The sequence below is a fragment of the Silurus meridionalis genome, chromosome 16 (genome assembly GCF_014805685.1).
Source record: "Silurus meridionalis isolate SWU-2019-XX chromosome 16, ASM1480568v1, whole genome shotgun sequence".
In the NCBI taxonomy this organism is placed as follows: domain Eukaryota; kingdom Metazoa; phylum Chordata; class Actinopteri; order Siluriformes; family Siluridae; genus Silurus; species Silurus meridionalis.
In genome coordinates, this window is record NC_060899.1 from 11,988,912 (window position 1) to 11,999,825 (window position 10,914).

Genomic DNA, 10,914 nt, shown 5'->3' on the forward strand with positions numbered 1-10,914 from the left:
AAAGCTGTTTTCATTTTTACATCTGACCTGTGTGTCTGACCAAAAGTTCTAAAGAGCCCTGTTAATCTTTTATAACTTCCAAAAGAAGAAATAACCTTGGACAAATATAGTTACCATCATCTGATTTCTATAAGTCTGCTATATATGAACTTATTATAGTAAATACTTTTGGGCTATATCTTTATTTTACATGAAAAAGATTGTTGCTTAGTAACTGCAGTTGTACAGTAGTTAGACTATGTAACAAAAGCCATCGGGATTAGCAATATAAAATTTTTAATAGAGAATTTTCATTAACACTTTTTAGTTACACTATATTAACTGTAGTTTGTACACTAACATTTTGACATTTTTATTATTGGACATAAATTATTACATATATTAATATTCAATATTCAAAAGCAATATAACTACTGCACCCAATTTATAAAGAGAAGTCTGTGCAAATATAAACATGTATTTGATCATAAATAGAACAAATGAAATAGCAATAGTGGAATGTGACGAATATAAAGTCAGGATCAGGGAAAAGTTGGACATCCTTCCAGTTGGTCAAGCAGGTGAAGAACTAATATTAGAAATAACATTTCCAGAGCATTTTCTTTTTCTGTTCAAACCTTGTCTGCCTTCAACAAATATGGGCACCTTGGGATCTGGACATGAAGCTAATCTTTTCCTGCAGAGCAGAGGAAGGACATACAAAGCTATCCAAGCACTTCAGCTCATACTTTTAACTGTCTGAAATGTAATGCAAAAGTCAAGGGAGGATCTGGAAGTCCAAGATTTGTTTCATATGATTCATAGGTATAAAAAGGTGCAACAATATGAAATGCAGCATCTCCAAATTGATAACACAAAGTATACAGATGACAAAGTCAGGAAGAAGAAGGTCTGCTTTAGCCTCTCCTGGCCGTGTGATTTCAGAGGTGCTTTCCTGACCACAGTCATGTGTGGTTGTGAGGGGGTTTTTCTCTGAGGTTTGTACTGGTTGGTCTTGCACTGCCTGATGTAGATGCAATCAGAACCGTGCATATGCAGGCCAGTAAGCACAAGTAAAATCTCCATAGGACACTAAGGAAGGGTTAACTGACACAGCAATGCTAGTGCGGTGTTTGACTGGAAAACTGTACCTTATCACAAAAGTGAATGTCTGGCGTATGTAAAACTATAGCTAAGCAAGCCAGAGGCACTGTGAAGACAAATGCTGTGGACTATTAAAGTAAACAAGAAATTCTTAGGACACAATGTTTAATGGCAAGTGCAATTTGGTATTGTTGTTTTTTAACCATTTCCTACTTTATAGTCAGATTATATTTTATTTATTTTACTTTATTTTATTTATTTTTTATATGACTTTACTCTTTAAATTTTTTATCTTTATATTGTATTTCTTTTTCATGTTTACAGCTCTTATCATTTCCTCCACTCTTCTGGGAAGATGTTTCACTAGATTATGGATATTTGTGTTCATCAGCCACAAGGGAGAAAAACATCATTTTTTATTATGAAAAGCAGGTACTGATGAAAGTGAGGAGGCCTGAGGTACAGTCAGCATTCAAATTCATCTATAGCAGTTCTATAGCAGGCCACTCAAGATCTTTCTCTCCAAAGCATGTAAACCAGATCTTCAAGGAGCTCACTTTGTGCACAGAGGCATTGCCATGCTGGAACAGATTTCAAAGTTCAAATGAATGCAAAATTGTATTACAGCACATCTAAAGACGTCCTGTACAATTGAGGTACTCCAACTTTGGAAAAGAAACACATATAGCAGGAAAGGTCTGGTGTCCCAATTTTTGGGAAGATAGTGTATATAGCCACTGCGTAGTAGTTAAATTACGTCACAGTAGTTTCAGACCAGAAGTGGGCGGAGCTTATAGAGTCAATATAAGAGCGTTGTATAGTTGTATAGCAGCGTAGTACAGTATTCACAATCAAGTCTCTGGTTTTGAGTAATACAACATTCCTATTTTTACGATTCTAACATCTAATCAAGGTGAGATTCCATCCTGAGTAACCTGTTTGTTCTTCCAGCTACAGTATTTAGCCCCTCATTTTGGCACGTTACCCTGGTTGCATAAAAAGTCAACTTCCTGTGTCATAAATCGTCTTTTTTTTTTTCGTAATTTGGTTTAAAAAGATATTACGAATTTATTTTTTTTAAATAACGCTGATCATTTAATTTACTTCATGTTTCTACCTGCACATTCATCCATCACATGCACCCACACACCCACACACCCAACACCCCCTTCATCCACACACTTACTGCAGTGACACGGAAGCCCCGCCCCCTACATGCACTGTCCATTCCTCCGAGATGTAAAAGATTTCTTGAATCCTGCACACAAAATATTTTCAAAAAAATGTCTATCTTGGCAAATATTCACGTAAAATGACATAAATATTACATACATTTTATTTAAGAAGTTAAAAACGTTCTTGTGCTGTGTGTAAGCTGTTGTGCAACACAATTACAGTAACAATTAAGTTGAAAATCTATTTTTTAAATCTGTAAATTGCATGCATATCATTCGTATTTAAAAGCCATTTATTAATATTTTCACCTTCTCTTTCTTTACAGAAGCGTCTTTAACATGAGACAGAAGGTAAGTGGGGTTTTGGTTCATGTTTATTGTTGGATAAATGTGAATTTGTATGTTACATTGTTCTAATTTGGGTAAACTCATAATATCTATCAGTGTTGACATAAGTTGTTGAAACTCCAGGTTCAATATATATTTTTTATAATACTTTTTTCTTGCACTTGTGTTTTTCCCCCTTATAGTGGAAGAAGAAGCGCATGCGCAGGTGTGTACTATGCCTTTCATTATTTCATTCAATTTTACTAGTCTTTTGCAATAGAGGAGAAATCTGACTATTTTAATATCTTCTTTTTCCCCAGACTAAAGCGCAAAAGGAGAAGGATGAGGCAGAGGTCCAGGTAAGCAGCAAGCTGTAAACTGCTGCAGCTGAGATCCTGGTCATCTGTGATCCAAGCCCTGATCCAAAGCACAGTCCATCTCCTGTTTAGCCAGTCGAGCAGTGGCAGAAGCATATGTGTCCAGCCTGTCTGGTTGGATGTTTCACCTGGTCAGACATTCCAGTGCAACATCTTTTTAATAGCTGCTCATTAAAAGCCTGGTAAAATGTACTAGTGTGTGTGCTTGCTAATTGAATAGTTGTTGAAATAGAGGCAGGAAAGAGTAAAGATGCATTTGTGTGTGTGTGTGTGTGTGTGTGTGTGTGTGTGTGTGTGTGTGTGTGTGTGTGTGTATATATATATATATATATATATATATATATATATATATATATATATATATATATATATATATATATATATATATATATATATATATATATATATATATATATATATATAAATAAATATATATATATATATAAAACTTATTATAAATTGTCCTGGCATATGTCTAATGATAACGTGTTCCAGATAATTAGTGCATAAGGTATGTTTTATTTATGCAATGTATGAAATCAAGTTATTAAAATGTAATTATGTTAAACCTGATTTTGAGAACTCTCGTTTTTCATAAGCATGTCTAGTTTTTATCAATCCAAGTCTTCTCAACCTGTGTTACAGATAGCATGTGTGAACATAACCAAGAAGTGCAAACTAAATTCTGTGTATTTAGTTGGAATCAGTCAAACCATCAGGTGCTTTTGTTTGTCACACACTTTACACACTTTGTGGCAAAATTAGCAAAAGCTTTTTATTGGTCTGACAATAGCAAGTCAAACGTACAGGTTGGCACGGGTTGCTCTTAAAATAAAATACATACACTATATACACTTAATAAACAACAGTTTGTGGACACCTGACCACAAAGTTTGTAAGTGTTTTTAGTGCATCCCATTCCACATTTATTCCCTGTTCGCTGCTATAATAACCCCCACACATCTAGGAAGATGCTCCACTAGATTTTGGAGTGTGCTTGTGGAGATTTGTGCTCATGTAGCTGCAAGGATGTTAGCAAAGCAAGGTACTGATGTAGGATTAGAAGGCCTGGGTTGCAGTCAGTGTTCCAATCTATTACAAAAGTGTTCAATAGGGTTAATGTCTGAGCTCTGTAGCAGACCACTCAAGATCTTCCACTCCAACCCATGTAAACCATATCTTCATGGATCTGCAGTTGTGCACAGGGGCACTGTCATGTTTGGGCCTCCTAGTTCAAATAAAGATAAAAAGCCTTGCTAAATGATGAAGAAACGATTGACTCTAAATTGCCACAACACCTGTGTTTTTATGTATTTATTTATTTTTTTTAAACAGTTGCAAAGAAGATTTTGGGCTCATGATAAGTTTAATAGCTATCAATCCATTTTTGACAAATTAATACCATCCTATTAATAGATTGGTGTGCTAAGGGTAACATAAACTGAGTTAATTAAACAAACATTATAATAGGACATAATAAATCATAGTACTTTGGAAACTTAAGCACCTTTGAAGGTAAATACTCTTGTATTTTTACTCAAGTAAAATTTTAAAGGGAGAATTTGACATTTATGAATATGAGAACATGAACATGAAAACATGCACACGTTTCACTTTATTTCACTTTAAGCGTTTCACTAATATATCACACATTTAAAAAATATTTTGTTTTTATATGTATTATTTTGTTCATATTCTTATATCCAATCTTCCCATCTCTCGTGCACAGTCCGCCGCTGCTCTCGCTCGCGCGCGAAGGTTTCTACTATCGCGAGAACGTGACGTGTGCAGTAGTATAAAAGACTCCCTCCGCACTGAGTGCGCTCTCTTGAGGTCGTGAGCTTCACTTTGCGTGGTGAGTTGTAGAATCCTTTTGGACTTGAATCCGATTTAATCGTTTGTATTTAAAAGCCATCCATTAACGTTTTCTCCTTCTCTTTCTTTACAGAAACATCTCCAACATGAGAGCGAAGGTAGGTGCTGCTTTTGTTTTGTGTTTATTGTATAAATGTCAATTTGTATATTGCGTTGTTCCGATGTGGGCAAACTCATAACATACGCCAGTGTGTATGTTTTTTAGTGTTATAGTAGTTTAATAGTAGTTTGCTTAATCCTTAATTGCTGAGGCATTAGTAATGTTTGGGTTTTATATACGTTTAGTTCTTATTTAACGTTTGTATTGTGCGGGTAAACGAGCATGGAGAACAAAATGGCGGCGTTCTAGGAAGTGACCTCACTAGACAACGTGCTGGACAATTTTATTAACTCTAGATTAGATCCTAGAGCATGAAGATAATGCTATTGTTGCGGTAAAATAATACTAAGGAGACTGTATTATGGCGAATTTGCTGAGTAATGGTGACCGGTGCTGTTGGTTTTAGCATGATCCGTGCCGCAGCGTGGTGCTGCTTGGTGTCGGGCGTGTGGATGGATGCATCTTAAAGATAGGATTCTTAGTATTTAGATAATACTATTGCGTTTAGACAATATAAAGAATACACTAGGAGAATTTGCTTGGTAATAGTAAATGGTTCTGGTGTTTGGTGTCGGGCGTGACAGTTTGTGAGGATGGATAAATAATCGATTTTTTTTTTGTCCCTTTTACTTGTTTCTCACCCCCTCTAGTGGAGAAAGAAGCGCATGCGCAGGTGTGTATTATGCCTTTCCTTTATTTTATTTATTTTTGTAAAAGACATCAATAGCAAAATCTGACTTAATCTCCTCTTTCCCCAGGCTGAAGCGCAAAAGGAGAAAGATGAGGCAGAGGTCCAAGTAAGCAGCAAGCTGAAACTACTGCATCTGAGATCCTGGTCATCTTGTTCCCTTTTGGCGAGTGTTACGGAAAAGTCTAATTGAAGAGGCACAGTCCATCTCCCATCAAACGGTCGAGTGCCGGCAAACGAGTTTCCACACTGTGTCCAGCCTGTCTGTTTGGATGTTTCAGCTTTCCTCTTTTGGACTTTTCCAGACATTCCAGTGCAACATCTTTTTGTTAATACTCGTTCAATAAAAGTCTGGTAAAATGTACTAGTGTGCGCTTGCTGAATGATTAGATGGTTCTTTGGGTCTAGGCAGGGAAGAGCAGCATGTACTTTGGAGTCACTTGAAACACATGGCCTTTGGAGAATTACTGTAAAGCTTGCAAAATGTAAAATATTAGTTTAATGTCTTGTACTAAACTACAGGTTCTGTAATTGCATTTCTACCAGTACAGTCAGAAGCAGCCAGTTTAATTCAAGCTTAAGACTAATTTTTAATGGCCTAGGGGCAGGTACAGATTTATTTTAATAAGTGGAGCTTGAAACTCAACACACTTCAGTCTGTTAATCTTTTCTCTTGTGTGAAAGTGACTTGCATTGGCTGTATTTAAACTTAACAAATGCAAATATGTGTTCAGTAGTTAAGATCAATCACAAGAGCAAATCTCTCAATACAAAAGAAAATCAACTAATGTAGTCTTATTGGTTCCTTTTTATGCTTTTTAAATGCCTCTGTACCCTCCTTAAATGCTTAAGAACAAGTCCAAAGGCTGGATTTAAGGATTTTATAGCGTTTCTTTAGCCTGTTGACTGTAACAGGCTAATTTAAGAATAAGAAATTGGGTGACTCCTGGTAAAGCGTGTCTCCACTAATGGTGGAAATGTGATTTACAGAACACCCAAAACAGGCCGACCTGTCACTAAACCCTAAAATAATTTTCTTCTAGACATCTTTGGTTTAGTTGAAATCCAGCAAATTAAAACATTGTCCTGTTGGTTTCCTAAAGCAGCCATTTTTCTACATTTACCAGTATTTAAACAGTTGTAGAAGTTTATGATGACACACCAAAGCTTTAGGTCTCCTTGTTCCATCCTGCACTTTTGACACTTTAAGCCATGTTCTTGCCAAGGAACTTCTATTGTATTCCTCCTATTCCAACCAAAAAAAGTAGGTGGGGTAATGTTTACTAAATTTGGTTTGGATTTAGTGTGGTCTGCAGAAACTATATGAACGGAGCAAATTATATTAGTTTAAACATTGTCTAGGGGAGTGGGTGGGAAATACATTTTTAGGCACAGAATTCCGTTTGCTAATGACTAGCATGGAAGAATGTATGGCAACCTTGCTGCTTACAAAATGTGATCACTAGAGGTCAGTGCAGACACGTTTAGATCACAGCCAGGGTCTTATATGTTCAAATCTCACTGGCATCACTCAATATGCAGTCAAGATCAAGTCATGTTACGTGTATCTTAGAGTGGTTTGGTGATACTGTGGCTTGAACCCCTGACCTTCCAATCAGTTACCCAGAGCCATAACCACTGAGCAACCACCCCGTTACATATGCATTTGTTAAATTATTGAATTAACTATTAATATACCGGTTATACATTTAATACAGCTCAAAGTGGTTCACAGTGTGAGTTTAATAAATAATAAATATATTGATGTAATTAAACATGAAATTATGTGGTATATGAGTAATGGAAGCAAGGGAAAAATGAGAAGTCTATTTAAAAATGTGTTATAATGAGTCATAGGATCAACTATGTACATATACATTATATATCCATCCATTAGAATCAGCATTGGTTATAGAATATCAGAAATTATATATATTGTTAAAAAGATTGTTCTTGCATATGTCTAAGGGTAATATAATTCAGATATTTGGTGCATGAAGTGTGAAGTATTAAACCAAGTTATTAAAATATAACTATTATTAAAAAAACTTCAGAACTCCAAGACTTCTCAACCTGTGTTACAGATAGCATGTGTTCATTCTGGGATCTAAACCTAAGTTCTGTGTACTCAGAAGGCTTGCTCTTAAAATAAAATACATACACAGTATATAGTTTATGGACAAAGGTTTGTGGACACCTGACCACAAGGTTTGTAAGTGCTTTTAGTGCATCCCATTCCACATTTAATCCCTGTTTGCTGCTATAATAACCTCCACTCACCTAGGAAGAAGCTCCACTAGATTTTGGAGTGTGCTTGTGGAGATTTGTGCTCATGTAGCCTTATTACTAAAGCCAGGTGCTGATGTAGCATCAGGTGAGGAGGCCTGGGTTGCAGTCAGTGTTCCAATTCATTCCAAAAGCGTTCAGTAGGGTTAATGTCTGAGCCCTGTAACAGACCACTCAGATCTTCCACTCCAACCCATGTAAAACATATCTTCGTTATGTTTGGGCCTTCTAGTACACATGAAGAGAAAATGTAATGCTCCCACATCTAGAAACGTCATATACAATTGTTTGCAACTTTGTGGTAACAGCTTCTCGAAGAACTATATATGGCTGGAAAGGTCAGGTGTCCAAATATTTTTGCCATTTTAATGTATACTATTAAAAATATATAAACAGATATAAAATGCTATCTAAATTGTAAAAGGTGAGAGCAATGTTGTCCATTATTCATTTAATCATTTTAAAGAAAAAAGGTTTGTAAACCTACATGCAGTGTCCAGAATTTCTCATAGCATTAACAGACCTGCCAGATGTGTTTTTATTTATTTAGCAGATCCTGAACCTACAGGCCTTTTCACCTCCTCACGCACACTTTCCACCCACTGAAAGCATTAACGGTGCAGCTTGTCACATGGTTCCTATTGAGTAAACACCTCCAGGCCACTTCTAATGTGAAGGGAAAAAAACGGTCTCTATTCAGTGTTTCCTGAGGAACTGACAGATTTTCAGTAGGCTTGTTTACCCTTTCATTTACACAATAACCAATGCAGTGTCTCTCAGTGAGATTTCACACATGTTTGGGCTTGGGAAGCTGGTAGGCATAAAAATAGGTGTTGATTTGACGGGGCTGGACTTGTGAAACATTGCATCTGCATGCTGGCAAGGATCCAAGCTCAATGATTAAGTGAACACACTGTCAGTTTCTTTACAAACTGTACAGAAGTCAATATACAATTATGTGGGAAATTGTGTCCTTTGGGTTAAAAAATTTCCATAGAAGTTTATTAGTCATTGAGTTTAGTAAAAAAAAAGTCTCATTACACTGGAAGTCACATAGAAGATGGTTTTCTGTAACTTTTCTAAAGGCCCCTATAACAAAAGAAGCTCTTGTATTGGACATTTGTGCAAAATTTTTTACATGTTACGGCATTTATCCAGAGTAACAATTATCTCATTTATACAACTGAGCTGTTGAGGCTTAATGGCCGTGCTCTGGGGTCCAGCAGGTCCAGTTTGGCGTTGATGAGATAAAAAATTATGACCTTCCCAGCAGGAGTCCAAAATTGTAACCACTTCCTGCTCTACTGGTCCTTAATCTTACTATAAAACCAACACTGAAACCCATCTGCAACAGACCTTTTAATCAACCTGCTCTAGCTTCTTCTGAAAACTCTGTAAACTCAACAAAGATCGTAGAAAAGAAAATATAGGCCTGTTGATGCAAGATCTGTGACCACTCCAAAAAAAAAAAAAAAATTCTGTCTATCTAGTTGTCTATTAGAAATCTGATCAATAATTATTGATCATAATTCTTTCCTCAACACTTGAGCATTGCCATCTCACAGTATCCCCTGTTTGGCACCCAGACTTGGGTTAAAGTCTGTTTGAAGGCATGTTTTCTGTTACTAGGTTTCCTCCACGATCTCCAGTTTCCATTCACTGTCCAAAAACATGCAGATTTTTTTTTACTCAAAATTGCCCTTGGTTGTAAATATGTGCGTGTGCATAGTGCCATGTAATCGAGTGCCACCATATGTATATATATTTCTTCTTGTGCAGAGTGCCCTGGGATTAGAACTGAATTCTACACAAAGAATCATTGGATTTTCTAATAGCACATTTGGCTACTGATGAGTTTTCAATGTTTAAAATGTGTGTTATAGCTTTTTTTTTTTCTCTCACGTTTTTTAGATGTAAACAATAAAATACTTTTACATTATGGTTGGAATCTAATTATATTATACCTAATGCATTACAACTGTGACTTACTTATAAAATATTGCCTGTTCTTATGTCTTAGTTGAGGAATGTGAACAGTCAAATTTGATCCATATCTTGAAGAGCTGTAGAGATCTTGGAGGTCTATAAAATACATATAATATAAATATATATAAATATATATAAAGTTATTTGCCCAAAATATATATCATATATTAGCAGGAGTCCCTTAAATCTGGTGATAAGCAGTAATACACTACTGATCACCAAGCAAACGTAAACAGATTGATATGTTAGTTATCAGCTGCTGTTTTTGTATTGATCTGTTTTGCTGTAGTGTACTGTATATTAAATAGCACTATTTAAAGCAAGAACTGCCTGTTGAACAGACATCAATTCGGTGAGTAATCCGAGTGGTTTTTGCTTTTATTTGATTATGGTTACTGTGCAAGTATTTTATTATGGGCTATGATATTGCTGCTGTCTAGGATAATGTCTTGTTGTAGCCTCGCTGTGATGGTGTTGGATCTGAAACAGGTGTAGACTGTGCTACTGGTCAACACTGGACTATGAGATTTTAAAGGGTGTGGAAAAAATGCACATGCAAATGCTTTATTTGGTAAAGTAACATGAGTCTGGGTCAAATGTAAAGCCTGCAACTGAAAATTAATTTGCATGTGCCTATAGAGGTTCCAGAGACAAAGAACAGCGAATAGTGAATAGAACAATAAATATTGAAGCCCAAATCTAAAAGAAAATTGGGATTTGTATGTGATGTACATAATCTCCAGTTCAGCATGTTCCAAGATGATTGCAGGTCGCTAATCCCCCAAAATATCCTCATCCTGGCTTTTAATATCTACAACCTGATCTCCAGACTACACAAAAGACTGGGAAATCTTCATACGTGATCAAAATGTAAGTATACACCCTGAGTAATACACATCCCTGTACATATACATCACATCAGAATCACTTTCACCTCCAGATTGCATAACTTGTTCATAAACTCGTTTACTGCATTCGATCAAAGTAGAACCATTTCCAACCAAGAGGAAACTTTGG

The 10,914-nt window shown here is 36.0% G+C and overlaps 1 long non-coding RNA gene across 1 annotated transcript; it reads left to right on the forward strand.

Moving 5' to 3' along the window:
* The first annotated feature begins 4,710 nt into the window (after positions 1 to 4,710).
* LOC124398648 lies at positions 4,711 to 5,989 on the forward strand. Its single transcript, XR_006928092.1, has 4 exons — positions 4,711 to 4,817; positions 4,911 to 4,935; positions 5,588 to 5,610; positions 5,696 to 5,989. It is a non-coding gene; the product is annotated as an uncharacterized LOC124398648 (long non-coding RNA).
* Positions 5,990 to 10,914: the final 4,925 nt, after the last annotated feature.